This window comes from Megascapheus bottae, chromosome 11 (genome assembly GCF_031878675.1).
Source record: "Megascapheus bottae isolate mThoBot1 chromosome 11, mThoBot2.hap1, whole genome shotgun sequence".
Classification (NCBI taxonomy): Eukaryota; Metazoa; Chordata; class Mammalia; order Rodentia; family Geomyidae; genus Megascapheus; species Megascapheus bottae.
The window spans coordinates 31,197,274-31,212,164 of NC_143519.1; the positions used below are offsets into that span (position 1 = coordinate 31,197,274).

General features: G+C 35.1%; 2 non-coding genes across 2 annotated transcripts; both read right to left on the minus strand.

Moving 5' to 3' along the window:
- Positions 1-12,444: 12,444 nt before the first annotated feature.
- LOC150056872 (small nucleolar RNA SNORD18) lies at positions 12,445-12,514 on the minus strand. The gene has a single exon (XR_016537222.1). It is a non-coding gene; the product is annotated as a small nucleolar RNA SNORD18 (small nucleolar RNA).
- Positions 12,515-12,609: 95 nt separating this feature from the next.
- Positions 12,610-12,716, minus strand: LOC150056873 (U6 spliceosomal RNA). The gene has a single exon (XR_016537194.1). It is a non-coding gene; the product is annotated as a U6 spliceosomal RNA (small nuclear RNA).
- Positions 12,717-14,891: the final 2,175 nt, after the last annotated feature.

Genomic DNA, 14,891 nt, shown 5'->3' on the forward strand with positions numbered 1-14,891 from the left:
ATTTCTGGCTATCTATAGATTCTCAAAATATCTCCAATACTCTGATTGGTTTGCCTTTATAGGTGATTGTTCTCTTCTCCCTGACTGTTTTTAGGATTCTATCTTTGGCCTCTATTGATCCAGTTCCGATTATAATGTGGCGGTGGGATGTCCTTTTCTGGTCGGGTCTGTTTGGGGTTCTAAAAGCTTCTTGTATCAGGATGGGCCTGCCCTTCTGGATATTTGTGAAATTCTCTGAGATGATTCCCTGAAGTATATTTCCAATACCACTGACCTTTTTCTCTAGACCCTCCTCAATACCAATTAGCCTTAAATTAGGCTTCCTAATTGTATCTTGGACCTCCTGTAGCGTTTTCTCATATTTCCTAGATTTGAATTGACTCATTTTCTGTTCTTTTTCTATAACAACTAAATTATCTTCAACCCTGGAAATTCTCTCTTCTGCATTGTCTAACCTGCTATCAAAGCTATCTACTTTATTCTTCATATCCCTTGCTTCTAATTGCTCATTTTTGATGCCTTGCTTCTCTTGTTTTAGATCATATATGGATTTCTTTAGCTCCTTGATTTCCATTTGAGTAGTTAGCTCAGCAGCTTTGTTCTCCAATACTGTCATTTTTATCTAATATAGGTCTGGAAAGATTTGAAGTCTTTCAACGTCAGCAGAGGATCTTAAACTATTCTTTTATACTTTTAGCTCCACAATAATGCATTTCTTTTTAGCTGATGGAAAAGTTGGTGATGATCCTGCCATGATGGTGCACAAATTATTTCAGACTTCCTCTTTCTTTAAAAAAAAGGGGGGGGGCGGGAGTCTGGCCTAGTGATAGAGTGCTTGCCTAGCATGCATGAAGGCCTGGGTTCGATTCCTCGGTACCACATACATATCGGAAATGGTGCTGAGGCTCAAGTGGTAGAGTTCTAGCCTTGAGAAAGTTCAAGGACAGTGCTCAGGCCCTGAGCTCAAGCCCAGGACTGGCAAAAGAAAAAAAAAAAGAAAAAAGGTTAACTAGCTCCAGAAAGATCTTGAAAGACACAAGCCAACTTCCTCTGGACCGGACTGCATGGATGGCTACCCTATGTCCTTCCATTTCTTGGTCCTATACTCCTCTTGTTCTTACTTTGAACTTTTGGGCCCTGTGTTATCAATAAGGTCATACAATTCATTCAAAGTAGGATAGAATCCATTCAGTTGATGAACGTACAGATGTATTACCTGAGGCTTGCTACCGATGCCAATGACCCCTATGGCCAATGAAAACTCTATGGTGAGGAGGGAATCCCTAGACTCCCCTTAGATGTCTCCTGAGTGCCAATGACGGGTAAGATCTCTGGAGCAGGGACAACCTAAGACAGGCCTGGGGGTGATCTGTACCATGAGACAGAAGGCTGCAGAGTACTCAACGACAGGTAAGATCCCATAAAGGGGACGGCCTAAGACAGGGGCTTTGCGCGAATGTCCCCCCTGTTTTAACAAAAAGGGGAAGTTGTTGGGGCCTGACCTTCATCTCTGAGGCCTATTCATCATTCTGGCTCAGCGGCCATTAAAGGGCTTTGGCCAGGCATTGCTTGCATTCCTTGCATACCTCTCTTAATGCATCTCTGTGTATGTGCTACCCCCCATCTCCCCCCCTGCAGCATCCCAGGTCTTGCACTTTCCTGCACTGGTCCCGCCCAGTACGGAAAAGTTTGCCCCTGACCCTTAGTAATAGCACTGTGGCCCTCTTCCTATTGGCTAGCTTCCCAGTTCCCATCCCACCTTCTCTTTCCCCCACAGTATATAACTAATTGTCTGACACAATAAACAAGAGATCTGAAAAAAAAAGTCCCCTTTAGTGTATTATATGATGTGCTATATAAACCTCCTCAAAGTCTGCCTTCTGAATGTCTCCTGTGTCATTTTCTGTCCATTCCTTCCTTTCCAGACTCAGATTATTTTACATACACAAACCAAACCAATTACATGCTCACAAAAGCTTTAAAAAAGTTAACCATAATATTTTCAGAATTTTCTAAGATATCAGCATATAATACACATCTATCTATCTATCTATCTATCTATCTATCTATCTATTTATCTATTTAAACAAATCAAAGAGTTTGGACAAAACAAACCAAAGAGTTTGAGACTTCTGAGATGTTTTTGAAATATTGAACTGAAAAAATAAAGATTTAAAAATTTTTTGTTACAATTATTTTATTTCTTTGATGTACAAGTTTTACTTTTTATCATTCCCATTTGTAAATGGCAGACTATATTGTTGACTGGAATAAAAGTAGGCATGAGCAAAAAATGAAAATAAATAAACTATGATTTAGAGTAAAAGATACAAACAGAAGAAAATGAGAAGAGGATAATTTTATCAACAAATCAACATTTTTAGAGTATGAAGTGGAAAACTGAAGAAATATTGTGCAATTGTATGATTAGCAAATTAGTCATGAACTTGCTAATAAGAAACACCTAATGATGAAGGGAAATATTAATTGCATTATTAATTTCATTATAGAAAACAAAGAGCTCTTAAAAAGATCTGTTTGATAAACATTGACAAAATGTCAAGTTATAATACATTAAATAAATTCAGCTTGTGAAAATACCTTGCCCAAATTTTTATTTTTAGTATCTCTTATATTTTTAATAATGGTTTATTTATGCGTGCTATTACTACTGGTATCATGTGATGTAAGCTTCAACTGAAGGACAACTTATTAAAATAATTGTAATTCAGACAATTTCAGCATGAGAGGAGAGCATTCTAAAGTAACTAGTTTGGCTTGAGTTGTAAATCAGCAAGAGATTACTGACACATTCATGAGCATGAGGCCTTAAATTATTTCTATGGGAACAGTAAAAAGCAATAAAGCAGTGTATAGAATAAGCAATCATATATATGTATATATATATCAGACTAAAGATAATATGATTAAAATGTTATTTTATTCCAAGAAATATTGTCTCTTTTGTGAAAAGTCAAATGATAACTTTATGTAGAAACATAAAGAGCACCTTTCAAACAAGTTATTCTATTTTAATTGACTCGTATTTTTTGCTTCTTTATTTAAGAAACCAAGGAGATATATCAATTTAAATTATTTAAATTGTTTAAATTATTTCCTGATCACTGTAAATATATATAAGGTTTGCCTTAATGCCTTAATTGAAAAGTATACTTGTATGTAAGTAGGAACTATGAAAATTATAATGATAGACTATTTAATTTCCATAGCACTTAAGGTAAAATTAAAGGTTATCATTATATAAACAAGATAAGGTTGTGTTGTAATTATTGAAATGTATAACATAGCAAAAGTAATCTTAAGAGTAAGCCCATTGTAAAGACCACTAAGAAAGTGACAGCCATTACCTGTGACTTATTGGGCAACTAAAAATTGAGTCTGTGCTTTAGAAGAGAAATGGTATGTATTAATCAAGTGCCACCTAAATCAAAGCTAAAAGTTTTTTGTTTGTTTGTTTGTTTGTTTTTGCTAGTCCTGGGCTTGAGCTCAGGGTCTGAGCACTGTCCTTGGACTTTCTCAAGGCTAGAACTCTACCACTTGAGCCTCAGCACCACTTCTGGCTTTTTCTATATATGTGGTACCAAGGAATTGAACCCAGGTCTTCGTGCATGCTAGGCAAGCACTGTAACCACTAGGCAAAACTCCTGGCCCCTCAAAGCCAAAAGTTTTATCTAAGGTGCATACCAGACAAATATTGCTGCTATATAATTGTGAGTTGTTCATTTAACAATGAAATTAAGAACTATAAAACATTCCTTTAACAGAGCAATGGTCTCCATTTATTGCTGTGAATTATCATGATTTGCTAACTAATATTATTTTTTAAATTGTAAGGCAAAATAAATAAACAAATCTCTCTGTGTAACGTTTCCTCAATAAACAATAATTCTCCAACTAAAGACAAAATATTCACTGTAGACAGCACTGGGAACAAGTTAATGGTATTTGTCTTGCTGTGTGCATGATTGCATCCATTCCAAATCCCTGTGTATCACTTTTACAATGCCATGGAGCTGAGTAGCAAATTATTTGGCTGAACAAAGAGGCCGAGCAGAAAGCAGCAGCTTAACTGAAAAGCAGTTTGGCAACAAAACACAGTTCCACAATTTGTTATAGGCAGATCATTAGGTTAATATGAAGTTGTGTGAGGAGGATGGCTGAGGGAGGTTTATATATTTAGGAATATTAAAAAGCAATTTGTGCCAGAAACACAGCCTTAGTAGACTGCCTTTGAACATGTTTACAATCCACTAAAATACAAAAACTGGATGCCCATTTTATTTCAGACAGGAGCAAGAGAGTTGTAGTCAAGAATGGAAAGTAGATTAGAAGGTTATAGAGAAGCTTTTAAAGTTAATTAGCATCTATCAGCCAGTCTGATAAATTAATCTTTTCATAGTTTTTTTTCAGGGAAATATCTAACTTTTATTTATTTGTTTGTTTATATATTTATTTATTTCGTGGGTCATGGGGTTTGAACTTGACCTGGACACTGTCCCTGAGCTCTTCAGTTCAAGGCTACAGCCCTACCCATGATCCAAGCCCCACTTTCCATTTTCACAGATTAACTGGAGATAAGAGTCTCAGTTCCTTTTGTGCCCAGGATGGCTTTGAACCTTGATCCTCAGATCTCAGCCTTCTGAGTAGCTAAGCCTGAGCCACCCCGCCCAGCCAACTCTCTATTTTTTATTCTAAAGAGGTAACTTGATTTCTCCTCAATGTATTATTGCTTTTTCTTTGTGGACAAATATTGAAGTGTTAAAATTTTTTACATAGCTCTCTTCAGTCATCACATTCCTTGGAAAGGACTAGAATCATCAGCCAAATTATGCTCTCAATTACTATTGAATAAGTATGTTAGTTTACTAAAATGATACAGGAAAGTGGTGGATAAAGCCAATGTGAAACACCTAACATGGACATACAAGTTTATGCAATGTCATCTGGTTTAAAGTGTGGTGTGCACCTCTCACTCCTGTGAAGACTACAGCAAAGATAGGATGTTCACCATCAGGCTGGCCTGAGGTTGGCAGAGTGTGCAAGTGGTAGCATATGGATCTGAGCTTAAAGCCCAGTACCAATAAAGAAATGAGCCCTGTGGATATAGATGTCATACTATAATATATAAAGAGATAGATACAGAACTCTCTTAGCAGAGGATTACAATAGCTCAAAACCTATGTATATAAGATCATATATGGTGAGACTAGGTGGAATGAACTCTGGGAAATGGAAACAAGAGGTTTATCCTGTGTGATTGCTGCTTTTAATAGCATGTACTATTTCCTCTTCTTTTTTTTTGTGCCCTATGGTTAATCTCATGTTGTTACTGTATCTGACTTTGTTACTTGGTATATTGTATATATGCTAATTTGTTTATTTGAAATAGGGAAGGGAAAGGGGGAAAACAAGATGATTGGGAGGGGTGGTGGGATGGAAATGGGGACAAAAACTTGAGAAGGATTATCAATGTAATGCACCTCCTACTTGTAAGTGTAACCCCTCTATACATTATCCCAAAAATAAAATTTAAAAAACAAAGAAAAGAAATAAACATTGTGGATATAGATGTCATATCATAATAGATAATTAGATAGATAGATTTATCGATTGATCGATCGATAGATAATAGATGAGCAGAGAGTGAGCTAAAATAACTAAAATGTAGATACTACACCTCTTTGACATATTTTTAAACATTTTAAAGTGCTTCCTTTTTGATAAACGTGCATCTTTTTTTGCCAGTTGTAGGGCTTGAACTCAGGGCCTGATAACTTTCATTGGACTTTTCTCAAAGCTAGAGCTCTACCATTTAAGCCACAGCACCACTTTCAGGTTTTTTTCTATGTATTTGGTACCGAGGAATTGAACCTTGGCCTTCATGCGTGCTAGGCAAGCACTCCACACTAGGCCAAACTCCCTGCCCCAACATTCATTTTTTTCTTTTTTTTTTTTTTTTTTTTTTTTTTTTGCCAGTCCTGGGCTTGAGCTCAGGGCCTGAGGACTGTCCTTGGATTTTTCTCAAGGCTAGAACTCTACCACATGAGCCTCAGCACCACTTCTGGCTTTTTTCTATGTATGTGGTACAGAGGAATTGAACCCGGGTCTTCGTGCATGCTAGGCAAGCACTCTACTACTAGGCCAAACCCCCAGACCCCCAATACATGATTTTCATTTGGTCTAAAAACTGAAGTTCCTTAAGGATTTTTTTTTCCTGACTTTTACACAATAGCTCATTTGGAAGTTCAATGGGACATCAACAAGTGCAAACAGAAGCTTCAATGATCTTCTTGGAGACTGAGAATGGTTGTAGATCACAAACTGCATTGCTGAATAATCAACCCAAGGCCCTCAAATAAGCAATGACAGGGCCATGTCCCAGATGATGGGGGTGGTCTCTCTCTACTGCTGACCTTAGTCCACACCAGTGCCTCCTCTTCAGCATTATAGCTTGAGTGCTAATTTGGAATAACCATACCCCAACTAAGGAGGCTGGATTAGCACATTATTACAACAAAGGAAACAATTCTTTCATTTATTATTACTTTTATATGATGGAAAACCAATCTATCCTCTAAAGCAGGCATTGGCCAGATACTTACTAAGAAAGTTTTCATTTCCTCATTGTGGACAATAGATATACATCCATTAAGCATTTGTGTGTGCAAAACAACCTATAGGAGAAAATCAATAAACTAAAACCTCTAGAGATGACTGAATTGACAAAATAGAAACTCTACCAAGGAAATTATTGTTAGTTAAATCTGAGTTTCAAACAATTAATATAAATATTATAACAATATAAGAAGACAATATATATCCTATGAAAAGTTGTATAAAATACATGAGTAATTATTGAATACTTTGTACCTTTGGTTGCAAATATAACAAACCTTAAACCTGAAACATTTCATTTGTCAGTTCATTTCTCTGTAACCTAAACTGGTGAAGATTATACTATCCAATATTATATTTCATCAAAGGAAGAATATAATCTACTTTCACTAGAAAGAATAGCATAGCAAAATGTGAAGTAAGTACTAAAATATCAAAGCATATTGTCTTTCCTCTGATATGTGAAGAGTGAGTTTTAAGGTTTAAAAATGCATTTTTATGCAGAAGTTTAGTTTTGCTTTATTTTTGTTGCTGTACTTTTATTTTACAATGTTGCAAGGTTATACTTCACAGAAGATATCCCTTAATCAGCCATCTGTATCCTTATTCAATCAAAATATAATGAAAGGAAAATGAGGATAACCAGAGATATTTATTACTCACCAGTGTTTTAAAAGCAGGAATTTCTTGATTTTAAAATAAAATAAATTAACATATATATATATATTTGCTTTACCAAAAATAAGCAGTTATGTATCTGTACAACTTTGAGTATTTGTTGTTAAAGAGAATCAGGATTAGAATATGATAATATTTGAAAAAATACTTAAATACCAAAGCAAAATTACAGAGAGCAAAATAAAAAGGTATTATCTTGTATTATTTGAACAAAGTTTTAAAACTGTTTATAAAGAAATTGAGAAGTAGATTTTTTTTACTGTTCTTGTAAGATTTAAACATCTCAGACTCATGGAGTTATTGATATGAATCACTATTTATTTGAATCAATCATCTCTAATGTATTTTGTCCTTGATAGGGACAATGAGAAAGATCTGGAAAAAATCATATTAAGTGAAGGAAGCCAGACACAAGGAACATAGACCCAATGGTTTCCCTCATTTGTAATAATTACTACACATCTAGGACTTTCCTAGCAGAGGATTATAATAGCTCAAAACCTAAGTACATAAGGTCATATAGGAGACTAAATAAAATGAACTCTAGGATATGGAAACAAGAGGTTTAACTTGTGTGATTGTTGTTCTCAGAGTACAGTTATTTCTCGTCTCTTTTTTTGCCCTTATAGTTAATCTTATGTTGTTACTATATATGACTTTGTTACCAGGTATATTGTGTATATGTTTATTTGTTTATTTGAAATAGGAAAGGAGAGAAAAAAGATGATTGGGAGGGGGTGAGAGGAGGGAAGTGGGGACAAAAACATGAGAAGGGATATCAGTGTGTGAGAAGTAATGCACCTGAAGAATAAAACTGTAACCCCTTTATACATTATCTCAAGAATTAAAAAAGAAAGAAAACAAATTCTCTTTAATTTTTCTCCATTTTCACCCATTCTGGAGACAACTGATTACTAAAGGTTAGGTCTGTGTCCTAACAGATATAAATAAATTGACTGTAAGACACTATAAATAAATAAAAGCATTTCTTCTTCAACCACCAAAAAGTTATCTCTAATTTCAGAACAAGTCTGTACTACTCCTATTGTGCAGCCTTGGGAAAACAGCATTTTTCAGCCAGATCATCAATCATAAATGCCCTGAACATTGTTTCTAAAACTAGTTTCTGAAAGAATTTTAAAATAAGAACTTTCAGAAACCAACTTAAATTTTGTTCTTTACTTGTTTCTGCTTAAAGAAAATACTTTGTTCCAGAATATCTTTCTATGTCTCTCTCTGTCTGTCTCCTTCTCTCTCTTGTCTCTATCTCTGCCTCTCTATTTCTTTCTATGTCCCTCTCTTTCTCTCTAAGTGTTTATCTCTGTCTTTGTCTCTGACTCTGTTTCTGTCTCTCTGTCACTGTGTCACTATTTCTCTGTCTCTCTGTGTCTTGTCTCTATGTTACTGTGTCACTGTCTATGTCAGTCTCTGCATCTTTGCCTCTGCCTATCTCTGTCTCTGTTTCTCTGTCTCTGTCTCTCTCTCCATATCTCTCTCTCACTTTTTGTCTCTCTCTCTTATTCACAGTCAAAGTAACTTCAGGGAAGTTTTTTTTTTCCTTGAACTAGTCAAGACATTAATTTTGTACCCAATGCTCTGATGTTGAATGCTTAAAACCAAATGTGACACTTGTCAGTCCTGCTTTTCAAATTGGCTTGTTTTAACTTGATGCTTTCTGCCTCTTTGCTTGGTTTCCACTTTAATTTGTTACTGTGTTTTGAAAGCATCCATAAGTTCTTTTTTTCAAGTCAGTTTTGCTTCAGTGTAAGTACTTCCAAGTTAAAGACAGATTTTAAATTGCAAGATAATGTGAAACTTTTCAGAAAAAGAAAACCTCTCTGTGCGGTGGTTCTTCTACTTCTTTCATCATGCCTCCATTGCTGTTCTGGTCATATTTTTAAAGACATACTTGCCTACACCATTATGCTTCTTCTAATCTTCATGTGTAGCATTAATTAAAATTCTTATTGATCCACAAAAGAAATAAAAATTAGAAAAAATGCCAGCAGATCATGTTTGATTTGAATGCAGTCTGCTATTTTATTATTAAAAGTAAATATTGTTATACTGTTTTAATATTACTATTATATCATTATTTTTAATTGTACAGAATATATTTCGTCCATGATAGAACCACATCTGCATCTATTAAGTTCTTTCAGATCTTTTTCCATTGCTTTCTTATATATAAGACTTTTTCTTCCTATTTTTCTGGCATTACAGTTTATGTGCTATATGGCCATGTAGTCTTTTAAATGATTAGATTTGTTTCAGATTTAGCAGAAGAGTAGAATATTCTTCGTTCTGGCTTGTACACAAAAAGGAAAATGCACTTATTGATTTTTTTCTGTAAAAATGTGAGTTTTCAAGAAGCAGTCAGACTAAAAATCAGGGGTGTATTTCCCCCCAGTAATTAAAGACTTCTACCTCAAGAGTTTCATCTTTGGTAAGATATTGCCTCTCAGCCAACTTAGAATACGAGCTTATTAAAATGACTGAGTATGTAGGCTTTAGCCTATACTTCTGCCTAATTCCCAATATAGATTTACTCCTAGAGGGACAGAATTGACATTAAACATTTTCAGAATTATGTCATCCAAAAACACCATCTATATTACCATAACATGAAAGCTGTAATTTAAAGGTCAGTGTCTCACAATAACTTGGTAGAAGAGAAGATAATGTCAGTTTATACAATTTAGAATTATGTTGTTGTCTGTGTAAGTGAGCTTGGGATATTAGATGCCATATTTTATCCTACATAAATACTTGTGTTTAAACAAAATATAAGACCCTTCACATTGAAAGGCACAAACTGAACTGAACATAAATATTTATGAATGCACATACACACATGTAGATGTAAATAAGAAAAGTTAATAATACTAGCCCCGTTAAGTTAACCAAGATGAATATCAATTTAAAAAATTTATTTATATGCAAATAGCATAAAATGACTTGCAAAGAGATTAGATCTACTTCATCACCAATACCTCCACAATGCACATGGTCATTTTCCATCACATTGAATACTTTTTTTTCTGTCAAAAGACTGATCTAAATCCAAAGCTTCCAAGTAAAATTGTGAGGCAAGTTAACTTTATTACAATTTGTTACAGATTTTTATTCTGGAATTGCATGTACCTCACTAAACCAGCTCCTTTGGTAGCTATCAGTCAATTCAATTTAATGGTATAAAATATACCACACTTGACTTGAATACATTTGTGCTTGAAGCCACTTTATTTAAATCTAATGAGTTTTCAGGTGATAAGGTGGCTGCTTGTCCAGCGGCATGCTGAAAAAGGAAACTAGTAGCATAATTAATCAGACAAAATAATATAGCATTCATTAAAAGGTTTTAACCTGAAGTATCAAGAAGCAGCTATTTAGATGTCATAATATTAAGAAGTAATGGCCATCTATCCTATCCATCAGTGGTCACAATGGCAGGGCCTCTTGGTGAGTGCAAACCTGACAGGCACAACCAGTCTGCAAAACAGTAATGGAAATTAATTAGGGGCTATACGGGTCCTAATTTTGTAATCTGTGCCTCCATGAATGAAGAAATTAGGGGAATATTTTGTGAGGGAATGGTGGGCATATTCATCTATGAAAGTCTTAGCAGAAATAGAAATGGGCACATCATTTTTCACAAGTTCTCAGTTATATAGTATATGCTGAAGCAAGTACACAAAAAGGAAAATGTACTTATTTTTTCTATAAAATATGAATTTTCAAGAAGCAGTCAGACTAAAGTTCAGGGGAGAGCTTCTACCCAATAATTGAGGATTTCTACCTCAATAGTTTCACTTTTTCTTAGATATTGTCTCTCAGTTGACTGAGTATCTGAGCGTATTACAATGACTGCACATATATATCTAGGCTTTAGCCTACTTCTTCTGCCTGATTCCCAGTATAAATGTACTTCTAGAGAGACAGACTTGACATTACACATTTTGAGAATTATGTCACCTACAACACTATGTATACTACCATAATACCAAAGCTGCAATTGTCTGGACAGAGATTTCAGAAAACTATTTTTCCAAATTAATTCTAGGTATACAAAATAGAACAAGTCACATTGAGTCATAAGCTTTGGATAACTTTCTATGAGTATCACTTAATGTCCTAATTTGAACAAATGGACAAACACCAAGTGAACAACTTAGAAAGTTTAACAGTCATTTATAAAGACTGTAGCTTTAAACTTCTGCAAGCTCAGATACCTTGCTTCTCAAGATGTCTGCCATGTCACTAAAAAATTTACAAGGTGGGAGATATGATAATGAAATTATTTGAATAAATTACTCAAAGCTAAATATTAGGTTGCTACTATGACATGGACAATTGTGTGAGGTTTTTATTATTATTATTATTTGTTCAGTTATTTTGTTAAGTTCTGTTTTCACAAACTTTTCCAGACTCATTGTTTAGGATACTGAAAGGACCGCTAATTGAGGAAAACAAACAGGAAAAATAACATACTCTGAGAGGAATATACTCTGTATTCCAAGAATTCTATGGCAAACATATTCCACTTCGTAAAATAGCATATGGGAAATAAAATTTGTGGCATTGCTTTTTTACAAACATAATAAAACACTTGTTATCTAAAATTTGTCCCTTTGATAGAACAGGAAATCAATACATGTGGTGAAACTGAGGGTCTTACTACAGAACCACTGAAACAATTGAAAAAGAATATGTACAAGTACATTGTCCTGCTTCATTCTCAGTTGATTTTGTAATGTGGTTAAATGTTATTGGATATTTCATGAAAATTTTTATTATGAAAAAGGAAAACACCACAAAACAGCTAATGTACTTTATCCTGGGTATATAAACTAAGCTTGCTTTGTTTTATCTGTCAGGTGCTTTGGATTGAATCTAATGACTCTAAAAGGCTAAATCCATGGTTTTACCCTGAACTACATCTCTACTCCCTCATGAAATACACACCTGTAACTTTGCTCTTGGCTTTCCTTCCTTGGTTTCCCACTGATAAACTGAAAATAACTTGCAATCTCTCCTAAATTCGGTTCTCTCCATTTTGTATATCATATATGGCTTCTTTATCTTCAATGCAATATGTATTTTTTAAAACTTTTTCTGTGTTTTATTTTTTAGATCAGAATTTTCACATATCATGTGTTTCAGAAACACAGACCAATTAAGTGGAATCTCATCATTTTGGCAAACATGCAGGCAATTAGGAACAAGGTTCAACCAAAATAAAGTAGTGTTTTATACTACTGCTCTATGAAATATTAAAGCAAGGTACTAGTGGTTAAAAACATGGAACACTTCACAAATGTTCATGTCATTTTTGCTTAGGGGCCATGCTAATCTTCTCTGTATCGTTCCAGTTTTAATATATGTGCTGCCAAAGAAACCACTAGTCCTTTATTCTTTATTGTTGTGTGTGTTGGTTCTGGCACACTTTTTTTCATATATATTTTTATTGTAATTAATAGAAGGGTTACATGATATTTGCCAGATAGATGGTGCATTAATTCCCATACATTGATACCCTTTCACATGTCTTGGTCCACATTTCCCTCCCCCTCACCCCCACCCCTCATCTTGTTTTCCCCCGTTCCCTATCCAATTTCAAGTAACCAAATACAAATATATCCGATATATCAGGTAACAAAGTGAGATACTGTAACAATATGAGATAACCAAGGGACAGCAAAAAAGATGAGAGATAACATAGTACCTTAAGAACAACAATCATTCATTCTATGGCTTATGTTTCTATACCCTAGAGTTCCTTTCATTTAGCGTCTTACTATATGGCCTTTTGTATCAAGGTTTTGCTCTATTGCAAATCTCTGCTAGAAGAGCCCAAGTTTCTACTGATTATGACAAATGAGGGAAACCATTGAGCCTAAGTTCCTCTGAGTCTGGCTTACTTCACTTCATATGATCTTTTCTAAGTCTTTCCATTTCCTAACAAATGGGGCGATCTCGTTGTTTCTGACAGCAGCATAGAATTCCATTGTGTACAAATACCACATCTTGTTGATCCATTCATCAACTGAGGGACATCTAGGTTCGTTCCATATCTTTGCTATGGTGAATAGTGCTGCAATGAACATTGTTGTGCTAGTGGATTTAGTATGTCCTTGTTTCTGGATGATTGGGTAAAAGCCAAGTAGTGGAATTGCTGGGTCATAGGGGAGCTCTATGTTTAGTCTTTTGAGGAACTGCCATACTGCTTTCCATAGTGGTTGAACGAGTTTGCACTCCCACCAACAGTGTAGTAGTGATCCCTCCTGGCCACATCCCCTCCAGCATCTGTTGTTATTCATTTTCCTGATACTGGCCATTCTAAATGGAGTGAGGTGGAATCCTAGAGTTGTTTTGATTTGCATTTCTTTTATGACCAGAGATGTTGAACATTTCTTCATGTGTCTATAGGCCATTTTTGTTTCTTCTTCAGAGAAGACTCTAAGTCTTTGGCTCATCTTTTAATGGGATGGTTGTTTCTTTGGAGATTAGTTTTGGATTGATTCAATTTTTGGAGCTGTTGATACATTTTAGATATGAGGCCTTTGTCTGTTGTATGGTTGGTGAAGATCTTCTCCCACTCTGTAGGCTTGCTAATTAGTTTACTAGCTATGTCCTTTGCCATAGAAAAGCTCTGCAGTTTAATGCAGTCCCACTTATCCAGCCTTTCTCTGATTTGTTGTGATTCTTGGTCATTAAGAAAGTTTCGACCTGTGCCAAGGAGGCCTAGTGTATCTCCTATTCCTTCCTGTAAAGTTTTCAGAGTGTCAGCTTTTACCTCCAGGTCTTTGATCTATTTGGAGTTAATTCTAGTGCAGGGTGACAAAGAAGGATCCAACTTTAGTTTTCTGCCAGCACCACTTGTTGAAGAGGCTGTCTTTCGTCCATTCTATTTTTTTTTGACTCCCTTGTCAAAGATTAGGTGGCCATTGGTCTGTGGTTTAATATTTGGGTCCTCAGTTCTATTCCATTGGTCTTCAGGCCTGTTCTTGTGCCAGTACCAAGCTGTTTTGATAATTATTGTTCTGTAATAGAGTATAAAGTTTGGTATTGAAATTCCTCCTGCGCTGTTCTTTCTGTATAGCTGAGGTTGGTCTGCTGGTCTGCAGCTCATGGTCTGCAGCTGAGTGCTGGGACTATAGGAATGTATCACTATGCCTGACTAAATTTTTACGAAAAGGGATTATATTTAGGATTTTTCTTTGACCATGGAATGGTGACAAATTTCAAAGCTTCTGGATTCCTGAACTCAAATCACTAGATCAGAAATATTTTTTCACATCACCTCCTCATTTTCTTCTCAGTGCAGAAGTCTTACTGTGAGACTAGTTTTACAGTCTAGTCCGGTAAGTTCTCAGTAAGATTGTCTCTAAAGTTTTTTCCTCCCCCTTAACAACAATAGTTTGTGAAAACTGCAATGTATACTTCTCATAGTTTTATTGAGTTGGCATAAATTTCAAGATTCTAATTTGGAGAGGAAGATTTGGACAATTGTTTCTTTTCTTTGTATTTTTGTTATTAGGATCCTATTTTATCTAAAAAATGGCTTAGATTAAAAA